Source organism: Pseudorca crassidens, chromosome 20 (genome assembly GCF_039906515.1).
Source record: "Pseudorca crassidens isolate mPseCra1 chromosome 20, mPseCra1.hap1, whole genome shotgun sequence".
NCBI classification, from domain to species: Eukaryota; Metazoa; Chordata; class Mammalia; order Artiodactyla; family Delphinidae; genus Pseudorca; species Pseudorca crassidens.
Genome location: NC_090315.1, coordinates 17741357 through 17760767, shown reverse-complemented (window position 1 = coordinate 17760767; position 19411 = coordinate 17741357). Strand labels below are relative to the sequence as shown.

General features: G+C 44.3%; 1 long non-coding RNA gene across 1 annotated transcript; it reads right to left on the bottom strand.

Moving 5' to 3' along the window:
- Nucleotides 1-9986: 9986 nt before the first annotated feature.
- On the bottom strand, nt 9987-18129 carry LOC137215569 (uncharacterized). The gene is made up of 3 exons (XR_010939324.1): nt 18007-18129; nt 15746-15841; nt 9987-10079 (listed from the first exon to the last, which is right to left on the bottom strand). It is a non-coding gene; the product is annotated as an uncharacterized lncRNA (long non-coding RNA).
- Between the last annotated feature and the right edge of the window lie 1282 nt (nt 18130-19411).

Below are 19411 nucleotides of genomic sequence, written 5' to 3'. Positions count from 1 at the left end.
AGCCATTTTCTAGCACAATCCTTTAATTTGGTCATCAGGTATCCTTTTTATTATTTATCCTCTACATTCCACACTCTCACTTACTCCTTAATGTGACAAGCCAAAACCCTGTCCTGTCTCTGACCTCATCTAAATTTTAGAATCTCAGAGTGATGTGTCATATTACGCATCTGGTCCAGATTTTGTTCCTCTAAGATCAGGAAGCTCAAAACAAAGCTAAATGTGGCTTCTACCCAGACCTGATGTGCAACTGCCAATCAAAGACATGATGGAAGGACATAAACTACTGGGAAAAATACCCCTGCCAGCTGAAATTTCTATGCACAGCAAAGTACCTTCCAAGAACAGTGTGAAATAAGACCATTTAAGGCCAAAAATGTGAAATGAATGGAAAAATAACCCTCACAAAATGACAATCTAAAGATCATGTTTAAGGTCAAAGTAATTCCAGTTGAAAATTCTGCAATGATAAAAGGAATAAGTATACAAGAAAGGTGTGTTTGTGCATTTATACAAGCACTCATTAGCTATATGAAATCATTATATTTCCTTTTCGAGTTAGAAAGATGAACTTACCATATATATCCTCAATAACACATAATTTAATATGGGGAAATTGTTCTAAATCCATTATATTGTCCAAATGGAAGTAATTTATAAATCTATACTTTAATATGTTAAAGATGTAAATAGATGGAAAGATATTTTGTGTTAATGAATTGGAAGACAACACAGTAAGGATGTCAAATCTCCCCAGACTGATAAATAGGTTTAATATAATTCCTATCAAACTAACAGACAGGGCAGGGTAAACAATTTATAATTCAACTAGTTTGAATAATTTCAATGGGCTCTAAGTTATAGGTGTGGTAGCTGGTTGCCTGGTACCTGGCCCTGGAATGATTAAGGCAGAGGAATATTGCTTCCTGGGGCACACAGGCAGATAGAGGAGGTAGAGCTCTGGATTGATTAGTTTGCATGTTCTGGGCTGAGTCCTTTGCTATCCTCAAGAATTGGCTAGCCCTGGGAGGGCTAGTCTCTTCCCAGTCAGAGCTGCCCCTTCTAGGGCTAGCCAATTCTTTTTTTTTTTTTTTGCGGTATGCGGGCCTCTCACTGTTGTGGCCTCTCCCGTTGCGGAGCACAGGCTCTGGACGCGCAGGCTCAGCGGCCATGGATCACGGGCCTAGCCACTCCGCGGCATGTGGGATCTTCCCAGACTGGGGCACGAACCCATGTCCCCTGCATTAGCAGGTGGACTCTCAACCACTGCGCCACCAGGGAAGCCCTAGGGCTAGCCAATTCTTAAGGGCAGCCATACCTCCTGAATATACATTGTTTACCCTGCTCTGTCTTGCCTTTCTCATGGAAACTCCAATAGTCTGTGGCCTAAACCTATCTCTTGCTCTTGCTTCTGTTTTCTGACCAAAATCTCCTGTGGCCCTGCATGCCATGCCATTCCTCTTGTTTCCAGGGGAACTGAGTAACATTATAAGCTCCTTTCAGTGGCATTGAGAGAGAGAGAGGAGAGGGAGAGAGAGGAGGAGAGACTATAAAGGGATAAAGGGATATCATGAGGGAGATTTTCACGGAGATAGGATGGTTCTGTATCTTGATTGCAGTGGTGGTTACACAATTCTTCACATGATGCAATGATGTAGTATTACATGTACACACATTGTATGAGGATTAAATTCCTGGTTTTGATATTCTAATAATTACCTAAGAAGTAACCATTGGGGAGAAACTGAGTGAAGGGTAACATGACTTCTCTACTATCTTTATGACTTATTTTGAATCTATAATTATTTCAAAAACAGATCATGTCACTATCCTACTGAAAACCTCCTATGGACTCCCAGAGCACTTAACATAAAATCCAAATTTCTCATCATGACCTATGAAGACTTATGCCCCAGCCCCCTGTGCCCTGTATCTCACTGCCTTGCACTTTCTTCCTTCAGCCACATTGGCTTCACTTGCTTTCTTCACTAGACCAAGCTTTTTTCAGCCCAGGGGTTTTGGCACATGCTAGTTCCTTTATCAGGAATGCTGTTCCCCACCTTTGAACCTGGTGAGACTATTCCGTCCTGCAGGGGACTGCATGATGTCAGCTTCTGTTTACTCTGCTGTCCATCCTGAAGTTTGTACCTTAATGTCCATTGTCCCTCTTTTACCAATGAGAACACTGAGAGGTGATATTAGCAGGAAATGACAGATCAATATCCCTTACGAATATATCAATAGATACAAAAATCTTCAAAAAAAATTAGAAAACCAAATCCAACATCATTTAAAAATTTATAAAGGGTTATACACCACAACCAAGTGGATTTATCCCAGGAATGCAAGAGTGGTTCAATATAAGAATATCAAGTGGGGACTTCCCTGGTGGCGCAGTGGTTAAGAATCTGCCTGCCAATGCAGGGGACATGGGTTCAAGCCCTGGTCCGGGAAGATCCCACATGCCGTGGAACAACTAAGCCCATGTGCCACAACTACTGAGCCTGTGCTCTAGAGCCCGCGAGCCACAACTACTGAGCCCATGTGCTGCAACTACTGAAGCCTGAATGCCTAGAGCCAGTGATCCACAACAAGAGAAGCCACTGCAATGAGAAGCCTGTGCACCGCAACAAAGAGTAGCCCCTGCTCGCCGCAACTAGAGAAAGTCCGCGTGCAGCAATGAAGACCCAATGCAGCCAAAAATAAATAAAATAAAATAACATTAAAAACAGAAAAAATAAAATCAATAGACCACATTAATAAACAGAAAAAGACATGATAATCTTAATTGACAAAGAAAATGCATTTGATAAAGTCCAACACCTTTTTATAATAACAATAATAGTAATAAACACTCAGAAAACTAGAGATAGAGGAAAAATTTCTCAATGTGATAAGTGGTATTTACAAGAAAGCCACTGTTAAAATTATACTCGATAGTGAAAGACTGAAAGCTTTCTCCCCAAGATTAGGAACAAGACAAGGATTCCTGCTTTTAGCACTATCATTCAACAATGTACTAGAAGTTTTAGCCAGAAATTAGGCAAGAAAAAGAAACAAAAAGCATTAAATTTGGAAAGGAAAAAGTAAAACTACCTCTATGCACAGGTGACATGATTCTAAATATAGAAAGTCTCATAGAATCTACCAGAAAAACTACATGTATTCAGAAAAGTTGCAGGGTACAATATCAACATGCAAAAATCAGTACATTATTGGTGGGAATGTAAAATGGGTCAGCTGCTGTGGAAAAAGAGTTTGGTGGTTCCTCAAAAAGTTAAGCATAGAACTACCACATGGCATATGATTCCATGGCTAGGTATACACCTCAGAGAATTGAAAACAAGTACTTCAACAAATACTTTCACACAGTGTTAATAGCAGCACTATTCACAATAGCCAAAAGGTGGAAATAATTGAAATTTCTGTCAATGGATGGATAAACAATGTGTGCTATAAACATACAACAGAATGTTATTCAGCTATAAAAAGGAATGACACAAGGAATTATACAATGTGGATGAACCTGGAAAACTATGAAAGATTTATAGAAAAATAGAGAAAATGGTGAAGCCTAGATAAAGAATTCTTAGACATGATTGCACAGGACAGAAGGGAAAAAACTGATAAATGAGACTTTATCAATTTTAAAGCTATTTGTTCTGTGAAAGTATTTTGAACTGAATGGAAATGAAGACACAACATATCAAAATTTGTGGGAGGCAGCTAAAAGAGTATTTAAAGGGAAATGTATCACATTAAACACATTTTAAAAAGGAAACGTCTTAAATCATGGAACTCAGTTTCCACATTAAGAAATTAGAAAAATAAGAGAAACCAGGAAAAGGATATAATAAAGATCAAAATGGAAACCAGTGAAACAAAGAAACAAAACTAGAGAAAATCATTGAAACTAAAAGCCTTAAGATATGTAAAATTGATAAACCTCTAGCCAAATTTTATCAAGAAATAGAGAATACACAAATTATGAAATCAAGAATGAGAGAGTGAACAGACATCACCACAGATTCTATGGATATTAAATGTTAATGTGGGAATATTGTGAACTTCTTTTATGGCATTAATTGAAAAACTTAAATGAAATGGACAATTTCCTTTAAAGACACAAACCATGAAAGCTCATTTAACTTATTTAGCCCTATATCTATTATAGAAATTAAATTTCTATTTAGAAACATTCCCACAAGGCAAATTGCAGGCTTAAATGGCTTCACTGTGAATTCTACCAAACACTTAAGGAAGAAGTAATAATTCTACACAAACTCTTCTAAAAAGTGGAAGAGTAGGGAATGTTTAACCAATATATTCTGTGAACTTAGCATTCTGTTGATACCACAACCAGACTAAGGCATTACAAGAAAAATGCAGACCAACATTCCTTATGAACATCCATGCAGAAATCCCAATAAGATTTTAGCAAATCAAATCCAGCAATATATGAAAAGGATTGTGCATCAAGACAGAGAGGAGTTTATTTCGGAAATGTAAGGTTTGCTTTTCCACTTTCACTGCACTCATAGCTCAACTCTTCATTGTCAGCTCTTTGATGAGCAATGAGAGTGGAGGTCTGTCTAAAGAATTCCCCACACTACGTCACTCATAAGGCCTTTCTCCAATATGGATTCTCTGGTGCTGGCCAAGTGTGAAATTGTAGCTGAAGGTTTCTCCAAATTCACTTCACTTGTAATGCCTTTGCACAGTGGGAAAGGCCACTGCACACTTGATGCTCCTGTGAGGTTTCTCCCCTTCCTGGTCATTCCCTGGTGAGTGACCTGACACTGGAGAAAGCCTGATGTGACCAAGCAGTCCTTCCCAACCTCCCTGCATCTGAAAGGTTTCTCTGATGTGTCATCTCTACAGCTCTTTACAAAGGAGCCCCTTCCCTCCTCCCAAAATTCTGATGGACTTCTTGACATTCTGCTGCATCTGTTGCCGGTGAATTTTTACACTAAATCAGAACCCTCTCCGCATGCCACACGAGTGTGTGGTCTCTGCCCTGGGTGTATGGCTTGGTATCCAGCCAGGTGCAAAATGTTTTTCAAGAGTAGACCATGCATGTCACAGGGGTAGGTCTTCTGAGTGGAAGGACCTAACTGAGTGGGATTCCTAACATGCGACACTCCTACTATGCTCAGAAGGGGACCCCTCACCCTCCACTCCGTGCCAGAACACTGAAAGCTGAGACATGCTGGAGAAATTATTGTTAACTTTTGTGGGAAGAAACAGCCCATCACAAACATATGCCTGACCCAGGAATGAGGGCATGGGATTGTTGGGAAGATGAAGGTGTTGAGGTCAGGGTAAGGAAGGCATGCTGTGCACTAGTAAGCCTCTAAGGGTTACAGAATCTAGGGGCAGCCTTAAGAGTGCCACATACTCACCAAAGCCAAGAATACAAGGATGGGACACGGAACTGGATGGAGAGGCAGGGTTCTCAGGTTACTTCTCTGTAAACACTTTTTAGCAAGGCCTTGGCTGCCGGTAACACACGAACCCTGTGCAGAACCAGGCCCCAGGAAAATCTGATTACAGCTGAGCTGCTGGTGTCCAGGGGCTATTAACGGAAATGTGCACAAGTCACAACACATTAATCATAGGCCACGTGGGAGAGCCCTGAGGAGTAGTGGAGAGGGTGAGATGTGGAGACTGCAGGGGGATGGGGAGTGCAGCCAGGGACCCACAGTCAGAGTAGAAATAACAAGTGGTCAAGTTTCAAGAATGGGGAAGGAATGATGTAGAGGAGGTATGGCCATTAGCTTTGGAACACAATAGTAAACAGGAGACATGTCGCTGGTGTGATTTGAACCTAGTCCTGACGTCATGCCATCCCCCAGCTCCCACTCAGCAAGGCCGGACCACCTTGAGCACCTCTTGCCACAGTTGCAGTAATGTTTGCTCTGCTCGGGCACATAGGGCTCTTCCTTCAACTCCAGTTGGGGACTTAGAAGATGAGAGTCCTAAGGGAAAGATATGGTAGGTAGAGTTGCCCAGGTGAACTACTCTACCATAGACTACAGGAGAGAAAACCTAAATGAAACAAAATAAAACAAACAAACCCCTCTGAGGAATGTCTGGCAGGAATAATCCAGTGGTCCCAGACAGATAGTGCCTATGTCAGTGTCTATAATTCCTGGCACAGCCAGAACCCAGGAAATGTCAGCTGAAAGGGGCGGCAGAACCCAAATCACAGAACTGTCCCAGAACTGGACAACCATCTAAGGAGGGACTGGCTAAGCCAGATGGGATCCACCAGGCTGACCTCAAGATTAATGACTCTCGCCCCTTAGGTGCAGGGCTTCAGGGTGGCAGCTGTTGGGGCTGATAGAGGACTATACTGCTTAGAGTAGTGCATACAGCTCAGCCCTGGAACCCTGGCACATAGGCCAGGGAGGTGGGAAGGAAGACGTGCCCATGCTCCAGCTGTGGGAATGAGAGCTGCCTCTGGGGAGAAGGGGACAGGCAGAAACCAGCTCAGGTCACTGGGGTAGATGTGAAGGCCTTATGCAGTGAAGCTATACGTGCAAAGTTGTCCAGCACCACTTCCCAGTACAGGATTGTCTGAGCCTCATCAAGCTGTCCTCACTGCCCCCAGGGAAAACTAAATGGCAATATCCTCAAAGGTCATACAGCACTTTGTGTGGGGGCAGTTCATTCCATGATCGGCAGGGCCCCAGTCCATCCTCCCATAATCCATCCCATGCTCAACTTCTTCCCCAACTTCGCAATTCAGAGGAGATACCAGACACTGGTGCTCACTCTCAACTAATACCCCATTGATCGCTGCGTTAACCCACAGTGACAACAGACAGGCAGGCAGATAGACAACAAGTAAGCTCTGGGCCTTGTAGGCAGGGTATTTTAAGATGTACCTGGGGTTTGTTTTTATCAGGTACGGTAAGATGACAGACATGGAGAAAACTGTCTTTGAAAGAAGAGTTTATTACTTACAACTCCCAAGAGGAAGGAGCACAGCAGGCCATGCTGGACCACATGGGGAGGCACCAGGATTGGTCAGGAGACAGAGGAGTGAGAAGAAAACAGGCGCCAGAGACCATTGTGGTTTTTGCAGGAAGGAATGGGCAAAGCAGGGTAGGCAAGCTGAGCAGGTTTAGGATTGGAGAGTTTGAATAATTTTGGTAAGTTCTGGGCTATGAGGTGGCATCTAGTTGTCCAGCACCTGGCCCTGGGGCACTTTAGGGCAGGGGGATAGTGTCCTAGGCTGCAGGAGCCTGATAAAAGGAGGTGGGTGGGGGTATGGACCCAGATTGTTTGGTTTGCATATCAAAGACTTGCTCACAGGTAACTTTTTTACTGCCTCTAGGAGCTAGCTGGCTCTGGGAGGGGCAGTCTCTCCAGGATCAGCAAGGCCCCCAAGACGTCAACCCATCATGAATGCAGAAAATAAAAAGACATGATGAATACACAAGGCCCAACCCCATCTCCTGGTGGTACCAAGATCATAACTCAGTCTTCTTCAATCCCCAAAACCAGGGCCCTGGAGCCAACAGTTAACACTTCCTCCCTACATGCATATCACTCTTTAGACCCCCCTTCCCCATGAACCCCCAACACCACTGCTACCCAATCCCTGGCCCACACCCTAGCCTTCTCCATAGACTCCCCACAAATCACTCTGCACCTGGCATTCAGAGAGCGTTTTGCAAATGCAACCAGGATCTCATCCTGCCCAAGACCTTCTGTATTAGTTTTCTTTTTTTTTAAATTAATTGATTTTTTTTTGGCTGTGTTTGGTCTTTGTTGCTGTGCGCAGGCTTTCTCTAGTTGCAGCGAGCGGGGGCTACTCTTTGTTACAGCGTGCAGGCTTCTAATTGCGGTGGCTTCTCTTGTTGCGGAGCACAGGCTCTAGACACGTGGGCTTCAGTAGTTGTGGCACGTGGGCTCAGTAGTTGTGGCTCGTGGGCTCTAGAGCGCAGGCTCAGTAGTTGTGGCGCATGGGCTTAGTTGCTCCACAGCATGTGGGATCTTCCCGGACCAGGGATCGAACCCGTGTCCCCCACACTGGCAGGCGGATTCTTAACCACTGCGCTATCAAGGAAGTCCCTGTATTAGTTTTCTAGTGCTGCTGTAACCGAGTACCACATACTGAACAACAGAAATTTGTTATCTCCAGTTCTGGAAGCTAGAAGTCTGAAATCAAGGTGTCGGCAGCACCATGCTGTCTAACGGCTCTAGGGGAGAATGCTTCCTTGCCTTGTCTAGCTTCTGGTGTTTGCTGGCAGTCCCTGGTGTTCCTTGGTTTGTAGATGTACTGCTCCAGTCACCTGGCCATTTTCTGTGTGTCTTCACATCATCTTCCCTTTGTGAGTATCTGTCTCTGTGTCCATTTTCCCCTTTTTCTGAGGACACCAGGCATATTGGATTCAGGCCCAGTTTAATGACCTCATTTTAGCTTAATTACCTCTATAAAGACTAATTACAAGTGAGGTCACATCCTGAGGTGCTGCATGTTAGCACTTCCACATATATTTTAGGGGAGACATGACTTAAGCCACTGGCAAGGGCGGCACCCAATCCTGCTCTGACGGCCTCCCACCGGACTCTGTTCCTGGCTTCAACCTCAGTCATAACTACACACAGATGTCTGATACCCTCGATCATTTTCTCATCTGTGTTGCACATTCTGTCCCTTCATCACCAGTGGTCACCAGGTCAAAAGCCTGGTATGTCCACAGAGGGGTGAATAAGCATTAGGCCAGGCCCTATTGTATTTTACTTCCATTCCTGCTAAACCTCAGTGTCCATCTAAAATCCATTCCCCCTTGGAATGTTTGGCCACCTGCTAGGCCCTGATCTTCCTGCAGGCACCCCTCACGGTCACTGTATTCCCTCTCCTGTCCGTGTGATGCCCACCATCCTCACTCATTTGCCCGAGCAAGATAACCGGTCCTCGGGCCCCACCCTCTCCTTTCTTTCCTTGCATTTTGGTTGCCACCATGACCAGAAGATTCCACCTCCTAAATCTAACCCACAATTCCATACTCATCCATACACCAGATGCCACGTTTTGGATGCTTATAACCTGAAAGGCCCCCAGCACACCATAATTGTGTGTCTAGTTCTGCCTATTCATAACCTCCACTCAGGGGTCTCTGCAACGTCAGACTCAACATGACTAAAACCTAATTTGCAGCATTTGGCTCCTTTAAAATTTTTTATTCTTAAAAATAGATCACGAAGAAGGGTTTCATAACTATAGGCAGGCCTATTGCCTAACAGACGAATTCTTACAAGGCCAAATGATTCAACACCTGACAACATCATGTCTAACTGCCCCTCAGGCCAAAGCTGGAGTGGAAGTGATGTGATTTCAAGAGTGTGACAGCAGTTGACAAGTCACCGTTCATCTCTAATTCTCAGGAGCTTCACCTAGCTCCTGCCTCCCCTCTGGCTCTCAAAGCAGCCACACCTAGGTACATATGTTTGACCAGGAGATGGCACAGCCTGATGACCAGTGACTCATAGACACCAGGGACTGCCCTCATCAAGACTTTGTCAGTCCATCACCTGAACCTGCCATCTGCAAGCGAGCACCAATTAAGTGTAAGGGAAGCTGGGTGTCCAGGAAGAGAAAAAGGGATTGCTGAGCACCTAGCCAGTTTCTACACGATCAATCAATTTGGCCACGAGATACCTGTTATATTATTTCTCTCACACCCTCAGCACGCTCATCCTTTTTATGTGACAACCCCACAGCCCATTCAATCACTGCCTCCATCGATGTTAGAATTTCTGTTCCTAACCAAACCTCAGACCTGGAGACTACAAACATATAGTTGTGGTTCAGAGACACAGTGGAAGGGACCTATTCAAACTGCTGAAGAAATAACTACTAACCTAGCTTTCTAAACAACTCAATAGTGCTTCTGAATCAAGAGTACGAAATAAACTACTTCACATCATAAATGAGAAATTTAATGTAAAATTAACCTGCAGAAAACAAAATTCTTCTTTAAGGATTTTCTATTTAATGATGAAAAATGATCCCAGGTAAAAGATCTGCGATGATAGAAGAAATGAGGATCCATGGAGAGGTGCATCTGTGGATTTAAAAAGTGCTCATTATCTGTGTAAAACATGAATAATATTCCGTTATGAAGTTAGAATGATAGCATTACCATGTATAGCCTCAATAACATGTATATATATATATATATATATTTAAATTGAAAACCAATATTTTATATTTTAATAATATGTATAAGGGCTTCCCTGGTGGCACAGTGGTTGAGAGTCCGCCTGCCGATGCAGGGGACATGGGTTCGTGCCCCTGTCCGGGAAGATTCCCACATGCCGCGGAGCGGCTAGGCCCGTGAGCCATGGCCGCCGAGCCTGCGCATCCGGAGCCTGTGCTCCACAACAGGAGAGGCCACAACGGTGAGAGGCCCACATACCGCAAAAAAAAAAAAAAAAAAAAAAAAGTATATATTGAGATGGGACAAATTGGTTAATGTTCTAAGTCTCTTAATATGGCGGAGGAGGAAGGTAAAGTGTTTGAACTTCCTTGTTCTAGTATGTTAAATAAGTTTGTAATTTTTAGATTAAGCAATATGTAATTTTTAGATTAAACAATACTAAGAATCAGGGTATACACTTCCGAACTAGAAGAAAGAAAATTTGGATTGTAAATAAGTAATCAATGGAAACTTTATAAAAAATGACCACCTAAAGAACAGTGAGGCAAAGAAATCTACAAAATAAAAGAATATATTTAAAGCCAAATACATCAACTGTTACATTAAGTGACTATGAGAGAAATGTTCAAATTAGCAGTCAGTGATCTTTATTGGCCCAAAATACCCTGTATGAGGGATTTAATTTTCGGTGAATTTAAATTTTCATTCGAAGTACGACTAATTCCATGGCATCCTCAGCCACCACCAGTGGAAAAGGAGCCAGAGCGTGGGTAGGGATGTCCTACGTTTGGCTGGAGAGGTGCCAAGATCTTATGTTGAAGGTCATCAGGGTCACAGCCAAGGTACGTTAAGGCCTAAAGCCAGCTGAGATGTCATTGGGAAACTGTAGTACGTGTGCTTTTATTCAGAAAATCCCTAGGTCAGCAGCATTCTCTGGTGAGGGAGATGGGGGTGGGGAAAGGACAGTACAAAGGAGGAAAACTGTGATAGTAATTACAAAAATAGCTGCCCTTTATTAAACATGTTCATATATCAAGCATACATATGTGTACAGACACTGTATCCTTTAATCTACACAGCAGCCTGGAGAGGTGATCTGCCCAGTTTACAGAGAAGGAAATCAAGACTTAGAGATCCCTGAGTTGCCCTCAGTGATGCTTGGTAAGTAGCTGGGAATGGTGCCCCACAGAGTTGCAGCTCTGCCCACCACCCACATGGTCTCCTTCCCAGTATCATCTAATCTGGGCAGGGCCAAGGCCCGTCTGTGTGAGAGAAACAAAGGCATAGAAAAATGAACTGCCCAAGTAACCCTCCTGGGGACAGGGAAGAGTCTTGCTTTTTCTATGCCCCAGAAATGGCAGCCTTTGGCTTCACTCACTCAACCTGTTACTGTGTACTGATTGAGAAATTTAAACATGAGAATAGGACACGCCCTGCAGTCCCATGTATGCAGTGGGTTTTTACGAGATGGGAAAAGTCATTCCCTGGGGTTCACCCCCTTATCTCAACCACCCATACATCCATATATCCTGTTAGTTCTGCTTCCTAACATGTCCCTGGTCATACTCTTCCCCCTAAGCTTAACACTGCAGTCCTGAGCCAGTCCACCATCAACACACTCCTGGGTTATACTGTGGCTTGGCCACAAGCCCTGCATCCGTTCTTGGCTCTACTAAGTACCTTCCTCACACACTAGTTAGAGGGAGATTTAAAAACAAATCAGATCATGTCTTTGTCCTAGCGAAACCCTCCCACAGCCTCCCAGAGCAATTAGGATAAAATCTACGTTCCTCACATGGCCTACAAAAACCTGTGCGTCCATCTCTGCATCCCACTCCATTTCACGCCTGCCACTCTCCTCCTCTCCACACTGGCCCAGCTCTTGGCAGCCTCAAAATCTTGGCCCATGCTCTTGTCTTTTGCAGGAATACTATGCCCTATCTTTGAACCTGGCTTCCACGCCTACAAAGGAGTCTGCATGAAACCTATTCTGCTCTCCTTATTGTGCTTTATAATTTATTGATCATCTTCCCATTTCTACTGACAAGAATGCTAAAGCCTGGGGAAAAGAGACTTGTCAAAGTCTGGTGATGGGAGTAGCTCAGAAGTGCTGGAATTCCAATCTATACTCAGTATCCAAACCCTTAGCAACCGGCAACTAGACTACTCTTGCCCCTGTACATCTTTCCTCCAAGACCCAAGTTTTGAACCTACTCTTCTTTATGCCTTTGGGGGCCCTGGACAGGTTTCTACTGTAGCAGCAGAGTTGTTTTACTGCACCTGTTTTCATGTGTGTTTCCCACACTAGATGGCGAGTTCTCTTCCTGCTCAAGAGCCAAGCCTTGGTCACCCACGTGTCTTTACTACCCGTGATGTGTCAAGGACACAGTGTGTGGTAATGTGGATGAAGGATGACTCATGACTCTTGCTTATACCAGCAAGAACATACCAGACCCCTTTGGACACAGAAGTGAAGACTGAATGAGAGAACTGAACCCCAGGGTGTCCTTCCTCCATTGGACTGTGCATCATTCCTGCTTTGGAACAACTGGAGGCTCGTGTTTTTGTGTGAGCCATGTTATAGCACAGATCTTCCTGGTGAGGAACCAAGGTGTGATCTAGGAGAGGAGGACCTTCAACCTCTGTGATGCAGGGGTTCAGCTACCTGAGGCAGCTGAACCCCTGCATAGCTACAGCAGAGACTGTGTACCTGAGGGATGATAGGGTTTCTCTTCAATATGAATTCTCAGATGTTGAGTAAGATTATTCCACTGACTGAGCAATTTGCCACAGTGGTTGTATTGAAAAGGCATTTTTGTACTATGAGTCCCCTGAAGTAGACCGAGGTTTGCCCATGCGTGAAAGATCTACCTACGTTTCTCATACTCATCGGGTTTCTCTCCACTATGAATCCCTCAGTGGCTAGTGAGGGATGAACTAAGGCTTACAGCTTTTCCACATTCACTGCACTCATAGGGCTTCTCCCCAGTGAAGAAGACCTCACACGTCTAGTTGAGGATAGCTTGTCACAAAAGGCTTTCCTACATTCTTTACAGTAAAAAGGGCTTTCCTCCGGGGTGGGTCCTATGATGCAGATAAAATCAGAGTGGTAACTGAAAGTCTTTCCATATTCACTGCATTTATAGAACTTCTTTCCAGCATGAATCCATGTATGTCAAGTTAAGGAAGAGCTGTCACAAAAGGCTTTTCTACATTCATCACCCTCCAGGAATTTTTCCCCACTGGATAAAATCAGAGTGGTCTATGAAGGTATTTCCACATTCACTGTACCCATAGGCTTTCTGTCCAGTGTGAATATGCTGGTTCTCTGTGAGGTGTGACCTGTGATTGAAGGCCTCCTCATACTCAATGCATTCATATGGCTTCTCCCCAATGTGGATGCTGTAGTGTTGAGTGAGGCCTGCCCTCTTGAGAAGGGTTTTCCCATATTAATCGCATTAACAGGGCTTCACTCCAGGTTGAGTCCACTGATGTTGAAGATGGAAGCAATTATATTTTTAACATGGATTTGGTTATTTACTGAGACTTCAGCAACTGCGATTTTTTTTTTTTTTTTTTTTTTTTTTTTTTTGTGGTACGCGGGCCTCTCACTGTTGTGGTCTCTCTCGTTGCGGAGCACAGGCTCCGGATGCGCAGGCTCAGCAGCCATGGCTCACGGGCCCAGCCGCTCTGCGGCATGTGGGATCTTCCCGGACCGGGGCACAAACCCGTGTCCCCTGCATCGGCAGGCGGACTCTCAACCGCTGCACCACCAGGGAAGGCCCAGCAACTGCGATTTTGTAATAAGGTCTGAGTGGCTGGGGAAGCTGATGCAGGAGAGGGAGCTGACCAGAGGCACAGAGCAGATGGGCAGAGATCAGGTGGGAATCTGTCAGCATCATGCAGGCGAGAGATGATGATAGCACGGAGAAGGTGTTAGTGGTGGAGCTGATGAGCTGATGGATTCAGGAGATGTGTATGATGTAGAATGGACAGACCTCAGGATGGCTAGATGTTGGGCTTGATGGTGATAGAGGTGTTGGGCTGTTGCCTGTGTTTCCTGCCTTCTCAACTTTCTAGATGGCAGGGTCATTCACTACAGCTAGGGAGGTAGGAGGAGTGGTCAAGATCATGAGTTCCTTCTCAGGCATGATGAATATGAAATGCCTTTGAGACATTCACGTGGAGACGTGGGATTGAGGAGAGGGGTGAAATTTTGGAACAAACTCCAAGGAGCTGAGGAGGGGTTGGGCAGAAACATGTAGCTGGCTGTGCAGCCAGAGGGACTACCAAAGAGAGACCATCACTCTCATATGGTGCCAGTCAACACAGTGATGGCTTCTGGTGCTCTCAGCAGCCCAGCTGTGGGACAGGGAAGGTCAAAGACACCTAAACGTTTTACAGAACAGAAGGGATGACATGGAGAAAGGATTGCTTCTGAGTGTCTGATTGACAAACAGAAAAATGTATGCATATATGGAGAGATAAATGGATAAAGAAGGTAGGAAATGGTGGGATGCAGAGTATAAATGGAGGTATTAATAGTAGAGAAAGAAAGGCTCTTTTCATCTGAGCTCTGAAGGAAATGTATGATATTACTCTTATTCATTACGATTAATGTCATTACATATATGATATCAATATCAAAGCTAACTTTTTGTGAGGCACTATGTGTCAGGTACTATACTAAGTTTACATATTTTCTAGTTAGATCCTCAAACAATCCAATGGGATAAAATGAGATAATATTGGGTTAGCCAAAATGTTCGTTCGGGCTTTTCTGTAAGATGTTTCATTTGGAAAAACACAAATGAACTTTTTTGGCCAACCCAGTATTATTACTATCATTTTCTAACTGTAGTCTGAGTGTAGCAGACTAAGTAGAGGTTCACCAAACCCATTTTCTCTTCTCCTTGGGCACACAGCTAAGCCATTTCCTAGCTCTGAGAATACAGGTGTGGCCAAATGCCCAGGTTTCATTAGTGGGATGTCAGTGCAGTGGTGATGGCAATGTTATGTGTACAGTGGGTATGACTTCTTTCATTCCTCTCTCATTTCCCCTCTGCTGGACAGAGAATGCCAGGAAAGCCTAAATTAAGCCACATGTTGACAATAAAAGGCACCTTGTTCCCTGAATAGCTGTGTGGTACAGAGCTTCCCACTGACTTACGCAGATCTTGACATGAATGAGGAAAAGAAAAAGACAAAAACAAAACTCCCTGTGCTGAGCTGCTGAGATTATAGTTTCTAGCATTAATTTAAATAAGCTGGCATTAACGTAGCTTATTTCTAACAATGATGAGATCACTCAACATCCCCATGGTCACAAAGCTGAAGAGAGACAAAGCCAGGTGTTAATCTCAAAGATATGGAGCCTACAGTCTGACATTTACCTGAGACAACCTACTCCTCCCCAAGTAATGGGGAAGAGTGTAACTGGGTGAGAGGACAGGCCGAAGGGCTCCATGGCCGCTGGGCCCCCAGGGAGGTCACGACAAGAGGCTTCCCAGTGGTCCCCTACTGGTCTGCAGGTGCACTGACCCACCACCTGCTGGCTATTGGTCACCCACCTGGACAGGAACTTTAGGCGAGGTCTCTCTTCAGCATGCATAGATTTTGCTCATTCTTCAGCAGGTGGATCAGTTCTGGTTTTGGAATAGGATACTCTGATCATGGAAAAACAGGACAGCAGTGTTTGAGTAAAGGCACAAATGAACCTCTCTTATTCAGTATGATATTCAAAGATGGGATCTTGGAATGAGGCTGCTCCCACACCTGCAAAGAAAGTGCTGACCTGTGAGTGACCTGGAAACCAAGAGCACAAACACCATCCTTGGACCAAAGGTCTGTAGAGGGTAGTGATGGCTGTCTACCTAACACCCATTCCCCCCGATCTCCATCCCACAGAGTCAAATTCAAGGGTACCCTTTCCTTTATACACAGCCATGGGACCCCAGGAAGGTGACACCCTCATCTTGGAAGCTATTTTCAGTGTTCCAACCTCCCTGGGCATCAGAAGCACTTGGGAATGCCAGGTTTTGACCATGAGCCAAATGGAACGAAATTTCTGGGGAAGAAGCCTGGACAAGAATGCCTTAAAAGCTCTCCAAGTCACTCTGATTCACTCCGTTATAAAGCAGAAACTAACACACCATTATGAAGCAATCATACTCCAATAAAAATGTTTAAAAAAATAAAAAATAAAAAATGAATAAAGCTGTTAAAACAAGTGATCCAGGTACCCAGGGAGGACTGAAAAGTATAAGTCAACTGATGCCTGACTGTCTGACCTCTTTCTGTTTCATTTGGGAAATGTTGAGTGTTCTGCTATTCTGGAGCTATGATTTGTGATGGTGCAAAGTGAAGCAAAGGGAATCTGTATAAACCAGAAGACATCTGCATCAACAGTCTCAGGACAGAAGTTAATCCTTGTACTATGAATCTCACGAAAAAGGATGTTGAGTGAAAGATTCCGAACATAAAGCAGTGTACACTGTGTGATTCCATTCATATAAAGTTCAGGAACAGGCCAATCCAATCTCTGCGTGTGGAGGTCAGCAGAGTGGTGTCTTTGGTGGGGAACTGACCGAGAGACTGGGGAAAACCTGCTTTGGGGCAAAAAACGCTCCACAACTTGATCCAGGTGGAAGTCATGTGAGTGGGTACACGGAAATATGTACAGTTGAGCTAGACACTGAAGACTGTACATTTTATTGAATATAAGTTATACCTCAAATAAGCATATTCAAATAATAACTCATGCTAAAAACTGTCATAGTTGTCTTTGGGCAGCAGCTTCCTGGAGGGGAGAGAACTGGGTTCAGAATGAGCAAAAGATACTGTGAGAATTAGTGGAGTAGCAACAGTCATGTCAGGAGCAGGGCCTGCCATGGGGTGTGAGTGACCAGGGAGCATTAGCTGTGTCCACTATTATAAACTGCTTTTTTAAAAACAGTTGACCCATAGTTTGTTTACTTAAGTTGATTTCTTCAGAAGGGGAATCTTGTATCACTTTTAAATGGTAAAAATAGATTCCCTTTTCACAAATAGGTTACCATCAAAATATAACAATGAAAGCAGAATAATGTGGTAAGTTCCAGCAAGCTTACGTGGCCTTCCCTGCAGTATGAGTCAGGGGCTGCTCCTTGTGTTGAAAAGGAAAATTAGCCAAAGTTAGGGGAGACATCAATGATTTCTCACTAAACTAACTCTCCTGACAAGAATCAGAGGCAGGAAAGAGAAGGGGAAAAGGAACGGCTTTCTCAGGTATCCATCAATGCCAGCTGATATTGTCTGCACACCCTCGAACATCATCTTCTGTACCAGCAGAGGACTGTGGCCCAGGCCTTAGGAAGCAAGGGACGATCATGCAGGCATCTGGGAAAATAGCCTTTAAACCGAGATTGTGTAGTTTCACTGTTGCTGGGTGGCCTGCCTGACCCATGGACGTTTTGGAAAATGGTCTTTCATCTCTAGCCCCTGCTCACTGGGTTATGGGGACACCTAATCCAACAAAGCTTGACCATTCAGTTTCGCTCCAGTGAGGATCTGGAATAAGGGCCTCAGACTAAGGCCAGCCTGTACTAGGTACTGGAGTGAAGGTGGGCTTCATTTAGTTCTTGATTTTACTTCTTGTTTTTTGGCCCTTCATCGTGCTTGGCTGGACACAGGGAGACCAGGAAAGAGGAGGTGGGACAGGAACACAGCAGGAGTTATGGGTGGGAGGGACGGTGGACTCCAGGGGCCTTGTCTACCAGTCAGGCCTGGAGTGAGAGGGTAAAATGAAGAAAGAGGCTGCGGGTTCCCCACACGGGAGGGAGGTCATCCTTACCCAGTAAGACCAGAAGACTGAAGGTCTCCAGCATTACCTCCTGATACAGGGTCTTCTGTGCCAGATCCAACTGCCCCCACTCCTCCCAAGTGAAGGTCATGGCCAAGTACCTGAAGGTCATCGACACCTGGAAAGTCAAACGGAGACAGCCACCTTGACTTTGGGACTGTTAGATGAGATTAGAGTCTGTTGCTTGGTCACTGCTAAAGGTACAGAGAGACTCAAGGCCTTAATCACCAAGCACATCTAGTGAGCCAAGCTCTTTGCTGTGTTCAGTGTGGAGGCTGATGCTGCCTTTGACATAATGCAGTTGTGCCAGAGAGAAATGCCATCAATGGGGGAAGCCATTGGAGAATGACACAAGGTTAGGACAAGTCCATAGGACTATAAGGTGCAGACAGTAAGTGCTCCAGTGTGTCAGAGAATGGGAAAATAAGATAAAAATTCCAATAATAATGGCAGCAGCAGCTGAGCCTCACTGTGTATCAGCAACATGCCAAGGGCTTCATATGGTCTGTTAAAGTGTCTAAGTCCCAGGTCTGGACCCAGATTCCTAGGTTTCAGTCCATCCTTTAGAAACAAAAATTTGCCAGGTACATGACCTTGGGGAAAGCACTTCATTTTTTTTTTAACCCTCTTAACAAAAATTATTTTAAATTAATTTTTATTGGAGTATAGTTGCTTTACAATGTTGTGTTAGTTTCTACTGTACAGCAAAATGAATCAGCTATACATATACATATATCCCTTTCTTTTTTGATTTCCTTCCCATTTAGGTCACCACAGTGCATTAAGTAGAGTTGCCTGTGCTCTACAGTAGGTTCTTATTAGTTATCTATTTTATACATAGTATCAATAGTGTATATGTGTCAATCCCAATTTCCCAACTCCTCCCACCCTCCCTCCCACCTTGGTATCCATACATTTGTTCTCTATGTCTGTGTCTCTATTTCTGCCTTGCAAATAAGATCATCCATACAATTTTTCTTTTTTTTTTTTTTAAGTACGCGGGCCTCTCACTGTTGTGGCCTCTCCCGTTGCGGAGCACAGGCTCCGGACACGCAGGCTCAGCGGCCATGGCTCACGGGCCCAGCCGCTCCGCGGCATGTGGGATCTTCCTGGACCGGGGCACGAACCCGTATCCCCTGCATCGGCAGGTGGACTCTCAACCACTACGCCACCAGGGAAACCCCCATCCATACCATTTTTCTAAATTCCACATATATGCGTTAATATATGATATTTGTTTTTCTCTTTCTGACTTACTTCACTCTGTATGACACTCTCTAGGTCCATCCACATCTCTACAAATGACCCAATTTTGTTCCTTTTTATGGCTGAGTAATATTCCATTTTATATATGTACCACATATTCTTTATCCATTCCTCTGTTGATGGACATTTA